Source organism: Larus michahellis, chromosome 6, assembly GCF_964199755.1.
Source record: "Larus michahellis chromosome 6, bLarMic1.1, whole genome shotgun sequence".
Lineage (NCBI taxonomy): Eukaryota > Metazoa > Chordata > Aves > Charadriiformes > Laridae > Larus > Larus michahellis.
The window spans coordinates 63,033,872-63,056,925 of record NC_133901.1 but is presented as its reverse complement, the minus strand read 5'-3'; the positions used below and the strand labels follow the sequence as shown (position 1 = coordinate 63,056,925).

At 42.0% G+C, this 23,054-nt stretch overlaps 1 protein-coding gene across 1 annotated transcript in view; it reads left to right on the top strand.

Annotated features, from left to right (window-relative positions):
• The first annotated feature begins 8,213 nt into the window (after window positions 1-8,213).
• GPAM (glycerol-3-phosphate acyltransferase, mitochondrial) overlaps window positions 8,214-23,054 on the top strand; it is a 93,611-nt gene continuing 78,770 nt past the window's right edge. Inside the window, exon 1 of the mRNA XM_074591118.1 lies at window positions 8,214-8,232. The gene's annotated coding sequence lies outside the window, so the exon portion shown is untranslated. The remainder of the gene's footprint in view (window positions 8,233-23,054) is intronic.

Below are 23,054 nucleotides of genomic sequence, written 5' to 3'. Positions count from 1 at the left end.
CCCAGCCCCAAACAATTTGAAGAGGACCTACTGTTAATGTTGCAAACTTTTCTTAGAAGATTTCAGGCCGTATCTGGGGCAGATGACCGTGTTTTGTCAGTGGCTTATTCAGGGCAAGCCCAGACGTAGACTATTTGGGTTACATCTTCTGTTTCGGAGCATGTGGGAATATTTCATGTGAACAAGATAGAATGAGACTTGGTCACGGTACCAGTAAGCCATGCTGGATTTGTTCCTGATGTCCAATGGAAGATATGCAATGCTGAAAACTTTGTTAGAAAGAAAAAAATTACAGAAAGAGGAAAAAAATTACAGGATAAACGGAATGCAGGAGAACAGAAAACAAATTCAGGGTGGCTATATACACACAAGCAGCCTATTCTGCCTTGGTAGTTTCATGAACTTTGTTACCAGTGGTATTGGACTGCCTGTGAGCTCTTGATTGTGTAAAAGTTTGAAGGTCAAAGGTAATTATTTGGGCAGCAAAAAATGGCAGTAGATGGTTGGTGGAAACATTGGTAGCCCCTTTCTGCAGGACACTACTGGTACCCTGAACAATATGGAGGGCACCAGGTGCCATCTGCTTCTCCTGGATCTTTTGCTTGTATCCAATGGTGTTTACGTAGGTTGCTGCAGGATTTGGAACTTCTTCAGTTTTTCTGGTCACATTCAGTTTCAAAGCAAATTAAACCACCATCTTGTATAAAACGCATGTTATGTCTGATGGCAAGCTGAGGGGAGCGTGTCAGTTGCTTCACAAGGCTGCATGTGTTCCTTCAGTTCTCACTGGAGAACCAAGGGAAATATTTGAAAAGCAAACAAAAAAAAACCCACAAGCAAATAAATCAAAACTAATTTCTGTCCAGGAAGAGAATAGTGACCCTGCCTATATTATACACGATGCAACTTCTAGCTTAGATGGAGGGAGATGAACAGTAGTACTGAGGCAATCTCGCACTTTGCTGCTAGTAGTACTTGCCTCATCTATCAATTAGTGTTCTACTGCATCCCATGTACCATTTGTTTTTTTTCCAGCTAATGTATGATAAACAACAACGTGGCAAGCTGTAAAATCTGACCTGCCCTGAGTTGCAATATATACTGAGTCCAAACCCAGGATGCCATTGAAACAATTAAGTCAAAATGCTCTGGTTAATTGGGATTATTTAATTAAAATCTGGTGACAGGCAAAGAAGTTGGAGCCAGCAGAATAAAAAGAAGAAGAAGAGGAAAACGTAGTGTCTGAAGTTCAGATGTACTGCCACTTGGTGACACCGGGGTCTCAGTGTGCTCTTCAGTACCAAGGAAGGACCCCTGTCTCTTACAGTGCTGCAGTGGTTCTTGCTCTGATGAATCTTGCCCAAGGCCTTGGTAAATGGGCCAGACACCTTTGAGCTTGTTGTGGCATTCCAGGCACCTTGGAATGCATCCTGCCCACCTGGCAGCAGAAGCTGGGCTCAGCTATCCAGATTGCCATCAACAGTCATTTCAGACCAGTCGTCCTTGGGTAACTTTATCCCGGCTTTTGTTTATGCTGATGGTGTTGGTGATGCCAAGTCTCTTAATGCCTTCACCTGTAAGGTTCAGCAGGAGAATGTTCCAGCCCTTTTGGGCCAGACCGTTCAATGCAGCTGAGGTGGAGTATGTGTTTCTGTGGTTTGCTTTTTTTTTTCCTTCTCCCCAGTCCTGTCATTCTGGGGTTTTTTTCTTTTGTTTTGTTTTGTTATTGAGAATAGTGCTTGGACCAATGTCTTCCCAATTTCAGTGGGAAGTAGTGGAACAGGAGAAGGTTTTGCCTAATATCTGACTCAGGCTTGCATCTCTCATCCTTAGTAAGACCCAGTTTGCCTGCTGTGTTCCTTTTCCAGGCTTTTCTGGAGGAATGCATTGCTCTGAGGAGACAGGAGGATTCTATCACTGACCTCCATCCCCTCTGACATGTTTCTTCTGCCTCTGAGCTCACAGGTTATTGCAGTGTGTGTGTCTTAGGACATGATACTCAAACACTTTCTCCCTCAGTAAAAAACCCTGAAATTCTAGTGTCACCCCATGCTCCTGCCGGTAGTTGCTAAAATGACATGAGAATTTGTGACAACAAGCTGTGAAATTTGGTGTGGGGAGGAGGTCGAGGATTGCTGCTTCTGTGTGAGGTTTTTGTGTCAGTTAAGAGTGTTAACATGGTGCTCCTGTGACTTCTCATCCGCTTGTGGTGAGACCTGCCTTTGATGTGGATTGCTTTGTGCTTGTGCCATGTCTTGAAGCATATTGCTTGTGCTGTGAAGTTGGTATTTTCTGTTAGAAGAGGGAGGGAAGAGGGCTTATTTGTCTGTTATTTATAACAAATGACAGAAGGGAAAGCACTTGACAGCAAGTAGTGCTCTTCAGCTGTACTGAGCTCTTGAGCCCTCAGTGGTTGCTGCCAAAGGCTTTTTGCAGTCAGCTCGATCATTTTCGCTTATGAGGAGCTGATTTCTGTTCAGGGTGTTTCCTACAAAGTACTTTCTAGAAGATACCAGTGTTAGAGCTGGTTGTAAAGGGGTTTTCTTTTGTCTGTAGGAGTTTCGGAAAGCTGACTGAGCTCTCTTTCGCTTTGAGGATCTTCCAAACCTTAAAAAGCAAGAGGACAGTTTTAGCTGAGCAGAATTCCTTTTTTTTTTTTTCTTTCTTTTTTCCTGGAATGCTGAAGCACAACGTCTTGGCACTTTCCAGCTGGGCTTGTGTGTTTTGCAATACGACTTGTCACAGTTGATACAAATCTGAGAAATACTTTAACCAGTCAGAAGCAGACTGTCTCCAGCCCCAGTCTTGTACATCCTGGCGTGGCACTTCAGGCACCAGCTCATGCTGCCCTAAGCCTGAGGCGGCTATTTCATCCACACCACAGTGTGCACTGCCAAGATTAATCTCTGTACCATGGGATGATACTGTCTTTGAGGCCACTTGGAGCTCCTGAGTGTTGCCTCTTCTTTGGCACACAGCCTGCTCCTTTCTTAACCTTTCAAACACACCACCTGCCATAGTATGGTTTGCCCCAAGACTGTGCTTCTCTGACAGTCTGCTGTAGCTTTAAATGAAATCGCTATGACTGCAGTCACAGCATTTTGACTCACTCCGCTGCAATCCAAAGAAGGTGCTTCCTGGTAGAAGTATGCAATAGGAAGGCAAACACCAGAAAATACTCCCACAACACCACATCTCTGTCTATAGCCGATAACATCCAACTTCAAACCTTCCTTGAAGCAATTACAGCATCCAAGCAGGGCCCACGTCTGTATCATATAATGCAATCTGTCCCTCTGATTGCAGGAGAATGTAATAAATGCTATAAATTCTGTAAATGTCAAATCAGCATCATCACTGAGAAATGGATCATTAATTATGTGAGTATTTGGCAGATACCTCTGAATCAAACAGAGGAACGTGTGAACAGTGTTAACATGTTCAGTCACTTTGTAAAGACTAAAAACTGCCTGGACGTAGTAAGCAGTATTAGCTCCATATGCTGTGTTTGCTCCACGAAAAAGACTTGTTCTGTGGTAACACCCTTTGTTGTCCTCTTCTGGGTGCTGAGATCCCAAGCTTACTCATGTTTCAGCACATGGTGTGGAGCACAGGTCATTGCAAGACTTCCTCCTGATATGCAGTCACATACCATACTTCATTTTAAACACCCACATATTGTTGTAATACCTTTGGTGTAAGTAATACCATTAATTATTTCGTATTAGAATAATATATCCAGATCCCAGCTTGTTGACCAAATGTAAGGAGAGGGTCCCATATTCAAAGGTAGAGCAGGAACTAATGTAGAAGGTGTTTGACTTCAGCCTCCCAACAAAGCTGGAGGAGAACCCAGGACTCTGGAGATTCTCCCAAGTGTTGAAAACGATGAGTCTTTACTTCTCTTCTCTTCTATTTAATTCAAAAGTGGTGCATGCTGGTGCTTTTAAATTATTTTTTTTAATTAAGTTTTTGCAAGGAGACACATTAAGAAACAATTCTGTAACACTCAGCTAGATTTCATGTCATTTGCATTCCCTTTATCTCCAAATTTTGTAATCCATGTTTGTTTAAAAAAAAAAAGCAACGAAAACAACAAAGAAAAAAAACCAACCCAAACCTATGATGTTTGGGAAGGTGTATCCAGGCAGTATAGTTGATGGCTTCACTTAGTTCTCTGTAGTCACTGATGTGGTTTATATTCCTTGGTACTACTTCATTGGTTAGAAAAAATAGCATCTGTGCTGTTGCTGGGATCCTCCTGTTTTTCTTGAGGGTTGCAGTGCTATTTGCTTTCTTCCCGTCTTGTAGTAAGTCCACGTGCTCTTCAGAAATACATATCAGTATACATTGATTCATTATCTCACAGGTTTCCACGTATAAAATAGTTATCATAAGATTTAGGAACTTCAATTTTTTTCTTTTCCCTTCTCCATCCCCTTTCTTTTTCCCATCTCCAGCCCCAAAGTGCAGACGCACAAAGCAAGGGATTATATAGTAGCTGTTACTCAACACTGGTATGTGGAACTAGATAGTCTAGAGAAGACACTCCTCATACATAAAACCATAAAACTCTCCTAGCATCTTTTAATGAGCTTACTACGAAAGACCAGAATGTACATTGTGTCACAGGAGAGAGCAGAAGAGATCAACAATATCATTGAACTCTTAATTCTGTGGCAACAGGGAGTTGTTAACATCAGCTAAGCACCTTTGCCCAAGAAGTGAACAAAGCAAGCAACATTTTTTTACTTAGTTTTTTTGTCTCCAGTCACTCACCTCTTTCAGTAGAGTACCAGCTGTTGTTTCTGTAATCTCCTTAGCGCTGCTGTTAGCTTCTCTTTGCTATTCAATCTGCTTACTCAACCATCTTTTATACTGTGACAGCTACACCCTCACGTAATAATAACTTGTTTTTATGCAGTGCATTCAGCTTAGTGATTTACCCAGCCTGCCCACAAGCTTACAAACCCGAAAACTGTTTTAATGGGAAAATGCCTGACAACTGGTTTTCTAGTCTGTTAGTGATATGTTTTATCTGATTACAAGATCACCTCAAGCATGGCTTCAAAGATCTGTAGCAAATGGGGTAAATTTTTCATAGACCTATATGGTGAAGAAGAATTTCAGTCTGCAATGGATTTTTTCCCATTAAATTGCAATGATTTGGAAAAGGATTTTCTCAATGAAGCCACTTTTACAGTAGAGAGTTTCCATATGTTTTTCAGACATTGAAACTTTTCTAACGGAGGTTCAATGCCCAGAGTTAACATAGAGTTTAAAATTGAAGAAGTAAATAACCTTTTTCATCCAGAGAGCCCCTGTGATTGTTGGTTTCAGTCATCTTAAGACAATGCATTTAAGTGGCTGCCAGTTACATGGATTTCTACTGGGGGCTTGGGGAAGTCCCTCTCCATTCTTCCCCAGTTTCCATGGCCTGAAGCTTGAGCAGCTGCCTCTTACTGCAGAGATTGTTATTCTTTAACAGTGTGGCTCTGTGCTTGGAGGGATCTCGCTGTAGTGTTTTATTGAGCCTTTCTACTAAGTCCAGATAGAGAAAGTCCAAGAGCAAATAATGCAGCTGTTTCTGCTGTTTCTGCTCCTGTCTACCTTGCTGGGCTCTTGCTCAGGTTGCAGGGAGCAATATGCAATTCTCTGTGCCGTCACAGGGCTGGTGCAAACAGCATGACATACTTCTGTGAAAGAGTGTTAGCTTTCATCTTGCAACATTTTTGTTTGCTCGATTACTTTTTTTTTCTTACTGACCTTCTTTTCCCAAGACAAATGATTTTTTTTAATTTTTTTTTTTTTTTTAAATCAGAGACTACTTAAGGGCAAAGCTTGTTCGTCCCCTTTAAATTACCGGATATAAATCTTGATTCAGAGACACATCATAGGAAAAAAAATGATCTATTGCTGATTTCATAAGAGTTACTTAGGTAACACATACTCTTCAGTTTCAATATGGTCCCTACCAGTGTGAATATCAGGTGAAAACCACTGAAATTTGGTCTTTGGTCTAGGTATTAGAATAATATAAAGATCAGCAATGTTTTGATACAGAAAGTTAGACAAGTATATGTGGGTTTGAGATCTGGGATAAAAACATTACTATAGCTTTTTCTAGAGCTTAATGGGTGGTGTGTGAAAATCCTCATGACAGCATCATGGTAAGGAAAACATCCATTTGTTCTTGATTTCAAAATAGGAAAGTAATTGTATTTCCTACTATCTAAAGGGCAGGAAAAAATGCTGAAGGAGATGTTACGATGAAAAAGACAGGATGTTTCATTGGACGTAACACTGCTCAGTAGGTGAAAATGTAGAGTGCATAAATCACTGAATAAAATTGCAGTGTTTAGACTTCACCTGTGTGAACCAGCGAAGTGTCTTTAAGTCTGAGAAGCCCCCAAACATTGTTCTTATTATATGCTGCTCTGGAGTGAATTTCCTTTGCTGTATCCTCGCCAAGGATAACAGCAGTAAACCTCAGCCCTGCCAGAGGGAATAAAGTGGCATGAGCAATTTCACTTTCCTAACAGCTGAAGACATTGGCTCACTTTTGTTGCTGAAGGTACAAGAATGCCGCTAGATAATTGAGCCACAGGGTTTAAAAGCAAGCTTTGGTGGTTGATCTGTGTATATGGGTGGCTGGCAGACTTTCTTTCATGAGCGGTGGAGAGGCGGACAGTCTATGGGACAGCTTTTTACTGACAAAATCACTCTCTGGACAAGGAGTTCTCCTCCTCCATAGCAGCTGGAGTTGCGAGTATGGATTATCTTCTTAATATAAAGATTATTGGATCTCTGGGTTTTGTTACAAAATGCTCAGAAAAGCAGTGAAAAGTTTTCTTCCCCTGGTCTTCCCTGAGATTAGAGCCCATCATGTGAACTAGTAACATGGGCGCTCAACTCTACTGTGACGCTAACAATGATTTGGCAGCGCTATTTGTGAGTCTAATAGCAACTCTGATGGAACAGCCATTTCAGCAGACCAATAGTAATCTGCAAATTGCTCATAGTTTTTGGAGCTGATGTGTCAGAACTTTACATTGAAATCTGAAGGCAGTTTTGGGGGTGGAGAGTAGAGAGAAAGGGGGTTTGACCATTATGTGTCAGCAGTTGGAGAAATGATCATCTCCAGTACCGCACACTCCTGAGAAAAGTGGGGTTTGAACCATGTACTTGCAGATAAAAATGGAGATAAACCAGGAAATCCTCCTTCTCTCTAATTTTGTTCTTTTATGCCATAACTGTAAAAAATTAAAATTTAACATGCTTCTGAACTGCATTTGTTGGCTGGGTACTTCCCAATGTACTCAGTAGACCGTACTCGGTTAACTTCAGTTACGATAGCATCAAGGACATAAAGCTGTTAAAAATCAGCCTTACAAGGTTTTCTTAAGGAGAAAGTATCTGGAGTTGAGGTTTTGAAGAATATTTGAAATCTAGTAATACCACATATATGGAAGTCTCCAAAATCTGGGCTCTAATCTTTACAGTTTAGTTTGCTCCAAATTACTGAAGAGCTTAACTGAAGAGCTGGGGAAATACTTGGATCAATGAATTTACCCTGGGTATGAATTTGTCCTGAAAAATACAAAATCACAGATTTTGTGATCTGTGCCAGGTTTGGTAATTTTTCAGCTTTATGGTAACTGTAGAGGATTATAGCCAAAGATTTCACTTGGAATTTGATTATGGTACTATAAAATATGAAAACATCTGAAATCTGTGGGGGACGAATAAAGCCAAACTGACCTATGAAATGAAAAGCAGAAGCCAATGGCAGTGGTGATTAGTGAAGACTATAGAACAATTCAGAGTTGCATATCAGAATAACTTTTGCCTTCTATTTTCTGACAGAAAATAAAAGGCCATCTTCTTGTCGCCATCTTTAGGGTACTTTTTTTGGCCTTATGACTGAAATATCCCTATATTTGGGTATGACCAGGCAGCAAAGCTGGAAAATGCCCTTCTCTGACACTTCTGTCAAAATTTTGTCTCCTCTACAGCGATTGGAAGTACTTTATAAACATCCTCTGACTCGAGCTCTGCCGTATTACTTGGAAGCTCACCTGAAGTCGCTGTGTAGGATTAAGCAGATGAATTGTGGAGCTCTGTGGAAAAGCAAATCAGTCAATGTCACTGTTGCTGCTAAGCTCAGACACAACACCAAAGATGGAACCCTTCACCAGGAAAATGTCAAGTACCTATCATCTGCTGCTAGACGTAAGTTTCATTTTAAATACAGTTTTCCTTTGCCTGTTGAATCTGTGGGTGGTATTCTTGCAAAGTGTCAGCAGGAATGCATTAAAGGAGCAAAATTAAGTACAAATAAGCTTGGCTTTATCAGAACTTTACTCTTCGCCTTTCTTACCTAGGAAGGTAAGAAAGTGCGGTGCTAAGGTAAGAAAGGATTGTAATGCAGAGCATTTTTCTCTTATATTATGGGATATAGAAATGGAATGGTGTTGCAAGTGGTGATTATTTCCTGAGTGCATATTTAGGTTTTAACACGAAATAAATGCTTCCTAGTTTGTTATGGTTAATATTCAAGTGTGTAATAAACAGTTGGTCAAAAAGGCTGTCAGTTTTTTAGGATATACGTGGTTTCCGAAGACTGTAGCATTTCCAAAACTCTGTGGACTCCGTCCTTCTGTTAGCTGTTTAAAGGATGATTTATATTTCTTACTAGCTCTGGCAGAAAGCCTGTGGGGCTTTATAAACAGGCAATGTTCCTCTCCGTGCTAGAATGCAGCTCAGGTACTGTGCTGTTAGTGAATATGGAAAACTGCCATTGTGACTAATACTGCAGCCGTCCTCGTCGCAATTTCTTTCATGGACTTCATTCTGTTAAACGCTTCAGTAGTGTAGTGCAAGTCAGAACACTCAGCAAGGATTACGGTGTGCCGAACACTATGACACAGAGACAAATGGCACCTCCTTCTAGAATAACCAGTAGCTTAAAAACACAATTCATCCAAAACTCTGACTCTAAATGGATACCTGATCCAGTTGTTGGAGTATCTCTGATTACAATGTCTGTACTCAGGGCGATTTCATAGCAGTCTGCATCTGAGCTCTGCAGGAATCTGCTGTGTGCATCTTGCAAGTGCATGATTTATGGAAGCTGTGATCACTGAAGGTAGTTTCCAAACTCATTGTTGCATCGTTTTGACAATACATATATATTGTCTTCTGTGATGTTATCTTAAAAAGACATATAATTCTATATTGCAGCACATGGCGTGGAGTCTAGCTAGGTAGATTATACGCAAATAAATGATCTTTTGACAGACTACTTGTTGGCATTGTACTTGGCCCCAAGACCATACTGATAGCATGTGCTGCTTTCCCCTTTGCTTGGGGCATCCTAACTGTGCAGGAGGAGGACTTTGCTCTACTTACTGTAGATTAAGCATTTTGCTCTTACCTGGGGGGAGGGGAGGAGAAAAGTGTTCACATATGAAACTAGGAATATAATAAACTCTGACCTAAGTCACTCCCACGCATGACATGACTGCACATTCAGTACTTCAACAGGACAGTGCTAATCAGAACAGTAACTTTCTGTCCTTCCTGAAGTGCACAAACAGTGATACAAGGCAGAAAATATATATAAAAGCAAAAGATCGGAAAGAAGGCAGAAAACTCTCCTCCTCCGCCTACCAGGCTGTTTAGAGCCAGGTGAGAATGAATTAATGGAAAAGGAGAAGGCAGAAACTGCATTTTATTAACTGCCGTAATGGTGGGGGTTTGTGGTGAGAGAGACGGTCGACGGTAGGGTTGGGCATATGAAGAGTGTTGGGTGAAGTGTGCCTACCTGCCAGGCTGCTGATTTCCAGAGTGGAGCAGGAAAGGAGCCCACACCAGTCCTCCGGGGCTTTTCCAGGACACACTGTTCTGCTACCAACCGTGACTCACCTGTTTGTGTAGGGCTCAGACCATCCCTGCTTATCAGCACTGGTTAATGCCCACTGTAATGAGGGGGTCTCCCCACCCACCCGCATTCTCCAGACACTGGAGTAATAGAAATAAAGCCTGTACATGTGTCTCTTCCTTGGGAAAGCTCTGGGGACAGCAGTTACTCCTGGACTCTCAGGTGCTGGGCTTTGAAAGATATTGTCACTAGTTCTGGGCATGAAAACTGGGATATTTTCCTTGAGCAGTGGGAGGGAGGGGAACTTTGTTCTTGTTACTGTTTCTTTTCCCCATTGGAAAATTCTAACTCACTCAGAAATTCGGGGAAAACAATGGGGAATTGACTTTGTCCTGAATAGTCCCACAGTTTTGAAACAGGGAGAAATATCCTCTTCCATTTTTAAAAAATGGGAAAATGCTCTCTTGTGTAACTGAAAGCTGCTAAATTCCAAGACATGGATGAAGCTCTGGGCTTTTAACACAAGATTGCCAGAAAAAATAAGGTGTTTTTATAAATATTTTACATCTTTTTAGTAAAATATATGTTTCTTAAAATGAGTTTTCCTCCACAAAAGGAGAGGAGAGAGAAGAAGAGAGGATGAACGAAGCTGTTTCTTGTGTTGTCTTGTTACTGATGTCTTGTTTGCAAATGTTTGTGTGCTGGTTTAGGTTGCTACCCACCATCACTCAAGGAAATGCTTTTCACAGGGATTTTTCTATCACTTGATAATTTGATTTGATATTCTGCAAGAAGTTATTTTTCTGTACAACAAAGAGAAACCTGCAGTTGGCAATCTTTTTGCATAAAAAGCAGTCCTTTCTTGTATTACCTCCAAGCGGTTTACTTTAAGGAGTCAATAATGGGTAGAATATTGGTGGCAGTTTCCAGCTGCCAGAAAGTGCTTAATTTTCCATCACCACAAGATCTTTAACCGATCATCAGCCAACGGATGGATATTCAGCAAGCAATACATGTTTATCTACTCAATTACAGCCCAGTGGGCTTTCCAGGGACACACCTGTGGTTAAATTCTGTACATAGGTGTTTGTTAGGTGGTGACAAATTCAGTTTGCATAATATTAGCACTGATCAGTAGCTCTGTTTGCTCTGTGACAAACGGGAAGGGAAATGACTGTGTGTGCTTCTTCACTTCCCCCTCACACTTGCAATCATCATTTTAATCTGCAGTCTTCAGATATGCTGGAAGTTAAACAGATCTGCTAAATGGGAAACTTGTCTTTGTTGTCTAGCAGTTTTAAATATGCAGCAGTGCGGTGAGACTGACTTAACATTTTTGTCGGTCAATTGGAGAAAATCAACAAATAAAGTAATGCATTAAAATTCTCACAACCCACCACTGAGCCTAACCTTAATTTCTAGTCTTTTCCAGGGGATTGGTTGGATTAAATGCTGGAGTCACTAATTGCATGCCAGAGGAGGGGCACCGTTTCTGGTTTTCAGGATAGTAGTGTGCTCAAAGCCTAGGAACTTGTGTTCCTGGTCACCCTTGGCACTCCTGGGGAATCTACTAAGTATTTAGATTGTTTGGAAGAGGCTTAGGAAAGGCTTGAAGGGACAGCCCTTTTGCAGCTCACTGTCTTCAGAGGAAGAGCTTTGACATTGTGCTCCCTGCTTTACAGCATTCACCTAATATGATATTCTAATTAAGACTCCTCCTTTTCCCAGTCTGTTGTTTCCTCAGATTTGCATACCTGAATAAATTTGTCTCCAACCAAAGTGCATCTGAGGCACCCTTGTGTGTTTTTCAGTCCCCAGGGACTAAGGGATCACAAATTCAATGTAGGAGTGATTTAGGAAATTTCAAGGCATGTTTTTGTTCATTCCTGCTTGAAGAATGATAGTAGCTAGTTCTAGATATGGATTGTCAATTAATTATTATGGTCTGGAATCACAGCTGCATTTGTGACAAAGTTGGAATGTATTTACTGCAAATGAAATGTACTTTTAACTGAAAATGATTTGGTAAATACCAAACCCAGACAGCATCTTGAGACTGCTGCCTTTTGTTGGCTAAGGTATGTTCTTACTCAGCCTACCGGCATGATACGGTACTGCTGTATGACACGCCTGTAAAGGAAATGTTAAATCATGGGGTTATATCTGTAAAAAAAGAAGTGAAATAACAGGAAGGACATTTGAGATCAAAGAGCAGTTACTGCGAATCTGAAACTGCAATAAAATACGTTTGTTTGGTAAGCGTTCAATGAAGCGCTTTTCCTGGTTGTATACAATGGGAGTTAACCAACAGACCATAACCAACCCACCATTGGTTGTACCTGGAGGGGTAGTTGCAGGACTTGTGAGCACGTACCAGCGATAGCTGTATTCTGAGGTGATAGCCAAATGCGCTGTGGTAACTGTCACTAAATGAGTTTGAGATCAGTACCTCCAATTTGGGTCCAGGCAGTTCTGACAAAATGACCCACTTACCTTAGGCAGTTCTCAGAATAACCTTTTCTTTTGCCTTTTAACTCCAGGTCATCGTGGGATTGCTGGGTTAGGGAGAGGGACTGCTCGAGGGCAGGCAGGCAGCGGAAGCTGAGTAAGATGCAATGATTTTATAATCTGACCAGCTGCAGCATCACCACTGATTACTGGCTTGGTGCCGGTCCCACGTGGTTCAGACAGTTCATCAGCCAATATGCAGGCTGTCCCCTACCTGGCATTCTAGGAAAATTATTTTTGAATGTCTGTTGTCCTTCCCTCCACTAATAAGCAGACAAAATTTGTCAGGTGTCTGTCTGTCCTGGGTCTTTTCCATTGAATTACAAACCTTGCTGGAATACGCTAGGCAAGTCTACAGTATTTGGTGAAGAGTTCCCTGATTTAGTCCAAAACTGGGAATGGATGTTGTGCCTTGACCAAGCTGATTAGCCCAGCTGCTCTGGAGAAAGAAAACACATTTAGAAAGGCTGCTGAACAGAAGGGAGAGATGTGGCACGAGAACAGGAGCTGTACATCCTAGGCTCTTGGTGCTCCCCTCCCTTGGAATATGCTTTCTGTTTCTTTTGAACATGCACAAGCACAATGTGCCTTTGAAAATTGGTGTAGTTAGTTCATCCATCTGTCCCAAGTCCTGGTAAAATCCCCCTTGGTTCCAGAGGAACAGCAAAAGAGGCAGTATAAGGGTCAGGAAAGCGTCTTGTCCTGAAAGCTGCTTTAATGCCTTCTCTGGGTTTTGCTGGGAGCTGCAGAACATTTAGGGAGCACAGATGCCTCAGCCATATCGCCCCCAGTAGATACCACAAGGTCTTTCTCAGAAGAGGGTGGCAGCTGATGGAAGAAGAGGTATGGCCACTTCTTCACCAGCCTGGAAAGTACCACATTTGAGACAGTATGTCATGGTGTAGATCTGTTGTCTGCGCAATGGCTTGTGGAAGGGCTTTGGTGTAACTGGATCCTGAACTGTGATTTAGCATCACTTCTTCCCCAGGCAGGCTTGGATCCTGTTGGCTTCAACGTGAGCAGGGGTGTTAACATACGTTATATATGTTACATATTTCTCAAAAAAAAAGTTGCAGTAAAATATCAGTCCTTTGGCTGGCTGTAATTAGCAGGTTACTTTTATTGCACCTGAACAATCTGAGGAGGATAAAATGTGCAGTTTGGAATCCTCTTGCTCTGCAGATTGTGATTGATTTCTAGAAGGAAAAAGGGATAAACTAATGGGGGAATGTCCAGCTTAACATGCAGCAAAGGCAGAGAGAAGCTGAGACTGACTGCATCCCTCTCATCTGCAACTTTAAAGTGTTAAATGCCTTGTCTTCCTAGGGACTGCTGGCTCGGTGCACGTTGATGAATTGGGAGACAGGAGCATGTTTTAGAAAAACATACTTTATAGGTAGCTGGAAGTTTTCCACTATCGTTATTCTTCACTCAAATAAAGATGATTTTCCATGAAGGAACTATATTTTAACAGGTTTTGGTATTTTTTTCCCCTTTCCAAAATATTTTCTTTTATTTGTAGCTTGTCTCCCACTTTCTGAAATTTCTGTGGGGAAGAAAACGTTCCATTTTAAAAAACTCGTGATGTTGAGCTTTAGATGACAAAGCAGTTTGGTGTGTTCCCCCCACAATTTGTAAAATAAAGTAAACATGAAAGAAAAAAGATAGCAGAAATGGATTCTTAAATAGCTGCCTGCACCTAACTGCGGTTCAACAAAATAAATGGCCTCTGTCAGCTGGCTGGATGGCTTTCCTCCTAAAGACAGGCCATTTTCTGGACTTCATAAGAATATTGCCAAGCTTCACTCACAAGTGAGTTTTTTTAAGAGTCGCAAGAACTGAACTGTCAGGTATGTTGGGAGTGAGGAAAGTACTGCTTTTTTCAAAGATGACAGTGAGTTTTCATAAATGTTACCTAACGGAAGTTTGTGGTGTGCACAGTCACGTTGAAAAAAAAAAAGAGGGATGCGTGTGTGAGGTGGGAACTAAAGCTTAGAAGGATTAAGCCGTAAGTTAAAGTTAGCGTCTTCCGGAGTTGGTCACCAAAATAAAGTTGAACCCTCCTTGATTAATTAGGAGCCCTGAAAGTCAGGGCATGTAGATTTGTGAGCAAGTTTCAATTTAGTCCAGAGATCAGACGAATCTCGTCAAAGGTGTTCTCTGGTCCGGCTCCACAGTCATCACCAGGCAATCATTCAGGCTGATTTTCACAGGTTTGAAGCCCCTTGGTTGAAACCCTCTGCGGGAAAGCCAGGGCAAAGACGGCAGTGCCGGCCGAGCCCAGGCAGCTCCGTACCTCGCAGGCTCCCGAGCGCTGATCGAACCAGTTCCACAGTTGCTCTCTGCTGCCAGAATGGTGCAAAGGTGCTGACGTGCTGCCAAAGATTACATGACGGCGAAGCAAGCTGACAGCGTGCTGCTGCACTAGTCCTGTTTTGCTGCAATAATGCCTCGCTCCACTTCTCTGTACCTAGAAATAACCGAGAAAAGAAAATCTTAATCCTGATATTTTTATAAACCATAAGATGTTAAGAAATGCCAGCAACTGGGCAGTCTCTCATTAAATTATGCCCAACCTTCAGGTGACAATTACAAAGGAATGAGGATCTTGTTTCACTCTTGAGATGGAAACCTGGGCTCGGTGCCTGAGTTACAGCGCCCTGGGGCACAGTGCTGCTTTTAATATCTGACCACAAATAGAGAGCTGCAGTGGCAGACCTGTAGCAAAAGAACTGTCGTCCTGTCGTTGATCAGACATAATGTCTAACCTCGTTCTTCTCCTGTGGTTACTTGAACCAGTTTGCCCTTGTTTTGTGGTAAGTTCTAGTTGTTGGGGTGTAAAGTTCACTTTTTCTAGAGCCCATCCTCAGGACTGCTCCATTTTTCCCTTCTCCTGTCTTTTTTTTAATCTATTTTAGGCTAAAGGATCTTAAAGTTATTCTGAGGACAAACTTCTATTGGCACTGTTATATCCTTCCTAGAATTTCTGTTTCCTACTTGTTCTTTTCATTCTTTTTGTGCAGCAAAATCAGGTCTGGGTCTGTGAGCTGGGTCTGTTAGGTACCACTGGATTTAGGCATCAGCACTGAGATGAGCCGGTGGCCTGAGTCACTGGCAGATAGATGTCTGAAGGTAGATGGGGCAATGCCATGTAGCCAGAGCAGAACCATGATACTGTGTAGGCTGAAGGGGAACAGGAGCTCCTCCAGGAGGGAAAGTTTGCTGGATGGAGAAGAGAGCTAGCAAAGTTTTCCGAAGCCATTGTTGCCAGGTTGTTCCATTGCTTGTTTTGAACTATCTTTCGTGCAATCTTTTTTGGAAGTGCATATTTACATCCTGAAGGAGCTATATTTACTTTATTTGCATTGAAACATAGAATGCATGAGATGAGTATAGTCAGAGTAATGTATCTGCTTACTAAAGATGTCACCTTTAATCTTTGAAGACTTGTATGGATTTTTGACCTTTTGATAAATATTGTACAAGATTATAGAACTTACCTAAGCTTACTAGTAATTCCTTCATTGGATTTCTAATGCTAGATGGAGATCCCGTCACTGGTTGTAAACTCTATTACCAAAATACCTACACATGCACCACTCCAAGCCCCCCCCAGCTTCCACCGTGCACAAAATTTCAAGCAGCTCAGCAAAATTCCTTGGCAGTTCTATGTTTGTTTCAGCAACTGTGGCCATTATTTCTCTCCAGTGTATCTAAAGCACTCACACCATACCTTCTTGTCCATTGCATATTTCAAAGACAGTTTCTCCTAATTTGATATTCATGTTTGTGTAGGTTCTGGCACTGATTCCTTCTGGTTCCCTGAAAGCTTTCCTAAGTGGGGAGCTGAAACCCTTTATGGGAAGGACACATCCCTTTTCTTGTTACAGACATTTTCAATCAAATGCGAGTAATACTAAAATGAAAATAGCTGTACAAGGACCTGGGATCGTGATGAATCATGCTTGCTGTGTTCAGAGATTATCAACAGAATCAAGGACTCATCCCTACAGCCATCCCAGTGTGTGGAGAAGTGGAATGCAAGGATCATCACCACGTTAAGAGCTTGTTGGGATGAAAATACAGAGCAGAGACTGATTTTCTTCTCTGTGAAAAAGTGGTTAAGAGAAGCAAGCCATGAAGGGTGAGTTTTGCTCACTTGTGAAAGGCTTACTGCCACAAATACGTTGTACCTTTCTCTTGACAGGTATCAAAAGTGTTCTGTAGACCGTGTGAAATGTGCATTGTTTGTTCACCACTCAAACGCGGCTGTTGTAGAGATGGGAAATAGTAGCTGCTGAACAGCCCACAACGACAATCTTCAGTGGTTTAAAGCAGGAAATGAGGGCAATTAATATCCAGTTGAAACCAGATGTGATGTTAATTAGGCAAATAGTAAGCTAGTCTCTTTTTTTAAATTCAGACTGTGGTTGCTTCAGGCGTCACGGGTTTTCGATATCTGTGGTCAATACTCTCCCTGCTCATTTCAAATGTTTGTCTAGTCTCTTCTTGAAGCAAAATAGGTTCCATTAAGCTTGCTACATATTAAAAGCCTCAAAATAAGATAAAAAGATAAAATATATAAAAAGTGCCCCATCCTTTGCAGTTGTGCTTACTAAAAAGTAGATAACCCTGATCTCCCCTCCCCGCAACCCCTTCTCTCAGGTAACTGCGTTTTATTCCTTTCAATATCTCAGTATTTTATTACATAATTAATCTATGATAGAATTCGGCCAGGATGCAAGCCCACAGCCTTGTGTCTTGTTAGATAGGTAGGTTCCAATAGTTGTTATGGGGGACGCAGAGATTCACTGGGTACATGTTCCGTTGCTTTTGCACTTTCTGTAAGCACTGCTGGTGGTCACTGTCAGAGGGAGACTTTTGAATTAGATGAACCTTTATTCTGCTCCAGTGAGGCCGGTGTTAAATTATGACAGATGGGAAAATTATTTTCTTTCAAAATTATTTCTTCCCTCAGCAAGCTACCCCTTTAAACTGGTGTGAGAAATGACTAAGTAATTAGCCGCGTATGTAGATTCTGCAAAGATATGTGGTAGAAGGACCCAAGCATGATCAGACTATGGCACCTCGTGAAAAGACCTGGAATATGGAACAGACAAGTCGTTCTCTCCCTTGCCGTGAAATCCAACCACCAGGAGGAAACTACTGGAATCTGAAATGATACACTATATGCTCCGTTGCTTGGCACCAGACGATAAACAACCGTGACCTTGTTGTATATGCCCCAGTAGGCACAGTAGATCTTGGACAACATGGTGAGCAAACTGGAAAAATATGTTGATCGTTTGGAGGGACTGGTGCAGTTGGTGGCAGAGAAAAGGAAGATAGATGAGCTCTTGTCATCAGTGTTGCCTGGAGTTATTGACTGACACTCTATATAAATGTGTTGCTAATCAAAGTGTTGCTCTAATACTTGAAATTAAGAAACAAAAGCCAACGGAGGATGTAAAGGAATATCAGAAGCAGGGGAAGAAATAGGAGGGCAATATTGGTCAGCATGATGGGTAGTGATCTCCATGCATCACTTTCCCTGTTTCCTACTGAAGTTTTGGAAAATGCTTTCAGTAAATTCTGCCTATTTACAAAACAAATCAGGCCAAATGAAGGAAATGGAGAGCAAGAAACAGTGCTCACAATAGAAATTATCCCTTTTCCTCCTCCTTTCCAGCTTCACTGGAGAGAGCAGCTTATTGCTTGGTGGAGCTGCAACTTGTGTTCTGTCAGCATCCCCCTTCAAGTGGTCAGTCTCCTGAGTGACCTGTACAGCCTCTTCTAGAACATCCTTAAAACACATGGTGTTTGGCATTTTCTGGCAATTGAGCAAATAGTCATGGAATAGCAAAGCTTTCATCGTGACTCTTCTGCTGGCCTTGGAGATGGACCTCTGCTATTATAACTCAGTAGGAAGGTTAGTAGCAAATGCATTTTTATAGTCTATTCATGGGTGTGAGGAGAAAAATGGTTTCCCTATCTGCCAAAGAAAGTTGTGAAGAGGTTGAAGATCTCTCCTAGGAAAAAAAGACTTAATAGAATTTCAATTTAGTCCAGTAAAAGACCATTGATACAGTAACTTCAAAACATTTTGGTGTCATCCTTCTTTTCTTTACATTTTGGAAAATAGCCACTGCAAGATTTAAGGTTCAAATTTATTTGCACCCTGCACTCCACATCTAGAGTATGCAATAAGTAGCTGCGCTCTTTTTTTCGCTAAAGATAGAAACCACTGGTGATGCTTATATGGTGGCTAGCAGCCTGCCTGTCTGCAGTGGGATCAACCCCGCTGAAGAAATAGGTATTATGTCTGTGGAATTCCTGAGTGCTGCGATTGCTTTTGAGATAGGCCATTTACCCAGAGAGAAGCCGAAATGGCCTGTTCGGCCTTGACGCAGGTGAGCAGCCCGAGCCTGGCTGGTTGTGAGCTGAGGGTGGAGGTACATCAGAGGGTAAGGATTGTCACCCACTGAGGCACGGCAGCACACCTGCCGCAAGTGTGAGGTAAAACTTGTTGGTCCAAACTACTTCCAGGTGATTAACCTTTGAGTTTTACCTTATGTTTGCTATGGCTGCTTGTGATTTGTTACTCTGGGTCACCAGGTACATAATAAATTGTGTGTCAGAACTCTTGAATTTGTTGTCTTGATTTTCTGTATATATGACATGTATCTTTCCAATACAGATAAAATAAATGCAAAATTTGCGAGTTTTCTCAATTCACAATTCATCCTTAGAAGTATCAGATCAGGCTACATTTTTTTCCTTGATGACTATTTGTGTTACTCCAGTAACATTCCCCTCGACTGGAATGAGTACCAATCTATCTGATGCGCACCCCAGCCACGACTCGCTCACTTCGTTCTTTCTGCCTCAGTTTTTCTCATTTTGTAAGGGAAGATTAAATTTTCCAGATGAATCAGTTAAGATTCATTATACTTCATTACTGTTTTTGGAGTACTTTGAGATATTCGCTAAAAGGCGCTAGCATAGAAGTGTTGGGCATGGAGACAATGAGAAGTGCTCACAATGCTCTTATCAGGGCTTATTAATCACCATGTAAATTTATAGTGCTGTGCAAACATTTCTCAGTGATAAGACCTCTGCTTTAGTGTTAGACCTCAGCGTTTGTGCTCACCAAGGAATATGACTTACGTGCCCCACTTCTCGTCATGCAGTACTGCATCAATTGGACTCTGCTGAATGTGCTTACGGAAAAGCAGAATGCAATTTAAACCTGCAAGATCTTCTCAAAACATATTTCAGGGCCATGTTACTGACAAGTCTGGGCTACCTATTGTGGCTTAATTGTCTGTTTAAAATGAGGTCAATATGATACACATCCTCAGCGTTTGTGTCTTAGGAGTGTTGATGCGTGTTGCTGTGTTTGCTCCCTGAAGAAAAACGCTGATATTATTTTCCAGTTTGGGCAGGTGAGGGTAAGCGGGAAAGCAGGCTGTCTTGCAGCAGGGTGGAATCCCTTCCAGTAATCTTCTGTGTCAGAGTGTGTAAATGCCCAGAGGGAGCCAGTCGGTGGGAGGAGGGTGTTGTGGATGAAACCACACACAGAGAAGATTCAGCAGGACAGGTGACACGGGCTGCTTGCTGTGGGAATCAGGCTGGGAAGGCTGGAGACTGGTTACACTACAGAGAGCTGTTTGCATTGCAGGTGGCCCTTTGTAAAGGGGAATTTAACATTTCACTTAGAATTTAAAATCGGTACATGTCTAAAAATTGCTTTTGAAGAACAGGCTAAGACATTAGACGAGTACTAGGTTTTCCTTGTAACAAGAAATAACGAAAAATGTGTTGGGAAGCAGGCTGACAGCTGTGCTTCAGGGTGCGGTGAAGCTTCTGACAAGACCTCAGGACACTAGTCTCCCCCTTGAGTGCCTGGCTGCAAGAATTGTTATTTATTTCTCTGAAGCCACTGGACCTTGACCTTTGCAGGGCCACAGTGATATGCTACATGAAAGGGCTGTGGAGTCCAATCAATCAATAGCTATTTTTTCCTCTGCACCTGTGAGTGACAGCTGCCCTTTGGGTGGAGATAACTTTGAAAGATTTGATCTTCAGAATGGGGTGGGGAGGTTCACTCTTAATACAGGTTAGGTATTTCTATGATGTGTTTTGTATGTATTGAGTCATGGTTCTTAGGATACTATTCTGAGATAAGTAGGGGCTTTCCTTGTCCCTGACAGAGACATTTAAAAAAAAAAGGCATGGTTTTACAGAATTGAGAGATGAAGTTGGTGTTTAAATTAGGATTAAGACAGGGAGTTTCTATATATGCTATCTGGATCCAAGAGGTTGCCTGTGTTTATATTGTGTAATATATTGCCAATTCTGTCAGGGTATGCAATGTTTACTTGATGTTCTACTGAGTTGAGATCCCCCTACAGAAAGGCCTGCAGTCCTGATGGGGCTCCACTCCTTTCAGGGCTGAGCTACGAGGGGATGCCCTGTGTGGGCATACAGGTCAGACCTACTCTGGCATCTCTGCAGCAGAACCAATTGCATGTTCTCTGATACCAGCTGCTGGGGATTTGTTCTCAAGTTTGGATTTGAAATTGTAGTATTCCAATATAGGATATAAGACATAATGCTTGATTATAATTAATTCTGACTTGTCAGTCTCAGAGCGTTCTTTTTCACTGTGGGAGCTGGGGTGGCAGGAATAAGGATCACAGTGCCACGGCACTGCTTGTTTGGGGACGCTGAATATAGGCTGTCAAGGATGGAAAGTACCAGCTTGCATAGGTGGCATGCTTGCTGGTTTGTACTTCTGAGGATATTGTGTTATATCTGACTCACTCTTTCATTGACAAATTCTGTTGGACCTTCTTAATCATAATTTGCGTCTGCGGTGACTGTCAAACAAAGGCCACGCAGGTTAATGGTGTTTACCATTTGCAAGTGAGAAGAGTGACCTATCTTTAACGAACAAAATATTGTGTAAATGTACTAGTGCTACTGTGCTGCAACCTGTGTTGTTACCATCTTGACATCTGTGTGCATTCATTTCTCTCCTACTCCTTGCCATGACCTCAGTGGCCTTGTGCTTCACCATTGCAATGTCAAACTGTGAGGATGAAAGCATGTAAAAACTCATGCCTCATTAGAGTTCATCCAAATAGGAGGAAGAACTGGGACAAAACCAAACTCTGATCTTTGGGAAAACAAATGTTGGGTTCTAAACAGATTACCTGTGTCCCCTGTAACTAACCTGCCTTTCCTCATACCTCCATGGCCAGTGTTGAGTTAGACTTTCAGATGCAGACATCAAGGCAAGCAGCTTCATGTCTCACCAGCTGAAAAAGATCCATCATTACAGTGCATCTGAAATTATGAAGTCTATCAAGCTTTAGCTTGTGCTAAAATCTTTTGCAATCAGTGCGTTTTCTGATACTGCCAACATAAGTGGTATTCAGCAGAATAAACAGTGATGAGCCATATGCAGGTCAGGAAAAATGAAGGTGAATTATCGTCCATATTTTTTATGCAGGCTATTTAGGATGGACAACTTGTGCTTCCTTAAGGAACAGTAAGTGGTTCACTTCTGGAGCTGAAACGTGTTCATGTGTTGCTGCCTTCTTTGGCAGATCGATCTTTTCACAGTCCCGTCTGGGAGCTGTTTTTCAGTTGTGTTTTATTTGTTTGGTTTTTAGCTATAAACCATTTTTGGAGCCTAGGGAGATAGCGATCCAGATTTGGCTTGGCAATAGGGCTTTGCCCATCCTGCACCCACAGCTAGCTGGCTGCCTGAGCCCCACTCGGTGCAGCAACGCGCACGGGAGATATGTATGGCCAGAGGCTCCATCCCACGCTGGGCAGGGAGGCGGCCTGGGAATTTGCAGGCACACTTCGCAGCTGCTGCAATCCTGCAAGGTTTGTTCCACAGCAACACCTATTGCATAATCAGGTAGTAAATTAATCAACCTACCAAGGAAACCCTGTTCAAGGCTTTCTGCACAAAATAGCCATGATAGGAGAGCAGTGACTGCTGCAAAGGCGAGGTGAAAGAAACAGGCTTTGGAGAAGAGGATGGTGTGTTAGTCTCATTTGGCAAGGACAAGAATTCGAAGCGGTAAAGCCACTTGGTCGGGGGTGTTGAAACTTGGGGTATTAGTGGGAGGAGGGAAGGGGAAAGGGAGGCAAAACAGCAAATGGGAGAAAAACCTGCAGGGTCATTATCTCTGATCAGAATGTCCTGTGGTGCACAAAACTTTCAATTGCTCTGCTTTGCTTTAGAAACTTGTACCACTACGAATTACTTTGAAGTACTTCCAACCCTGGTCTGTCGAAATCAGACTATTCTGTCAAGAGAGTGCCCTCTGTTGTATTTAATGGCTAAATGCATGCCTTCAGAATGGACTGGTTTTCTGCAGGGTGTCAGGGTGGATGCTGTCTGCTAACATTTCAGCTTCTAAACAGCTTAATTTTTCTCAGATACTTATAAATACACGTGGACTGAGATCACACCTAGAGGTGAAAATACAGTCTATGCTAAGAGGAATCTGTGTGTATTTGAAAACTGTGGCTGTAGTGTATGCATCTTGTAGCTATGCGTTATCTTCATAACAATGAGGTTTCAAAAAGAACGGTGAGCTTAAAATCCTTAATTTAATAGAATTATTCAGGATGTTTCCTC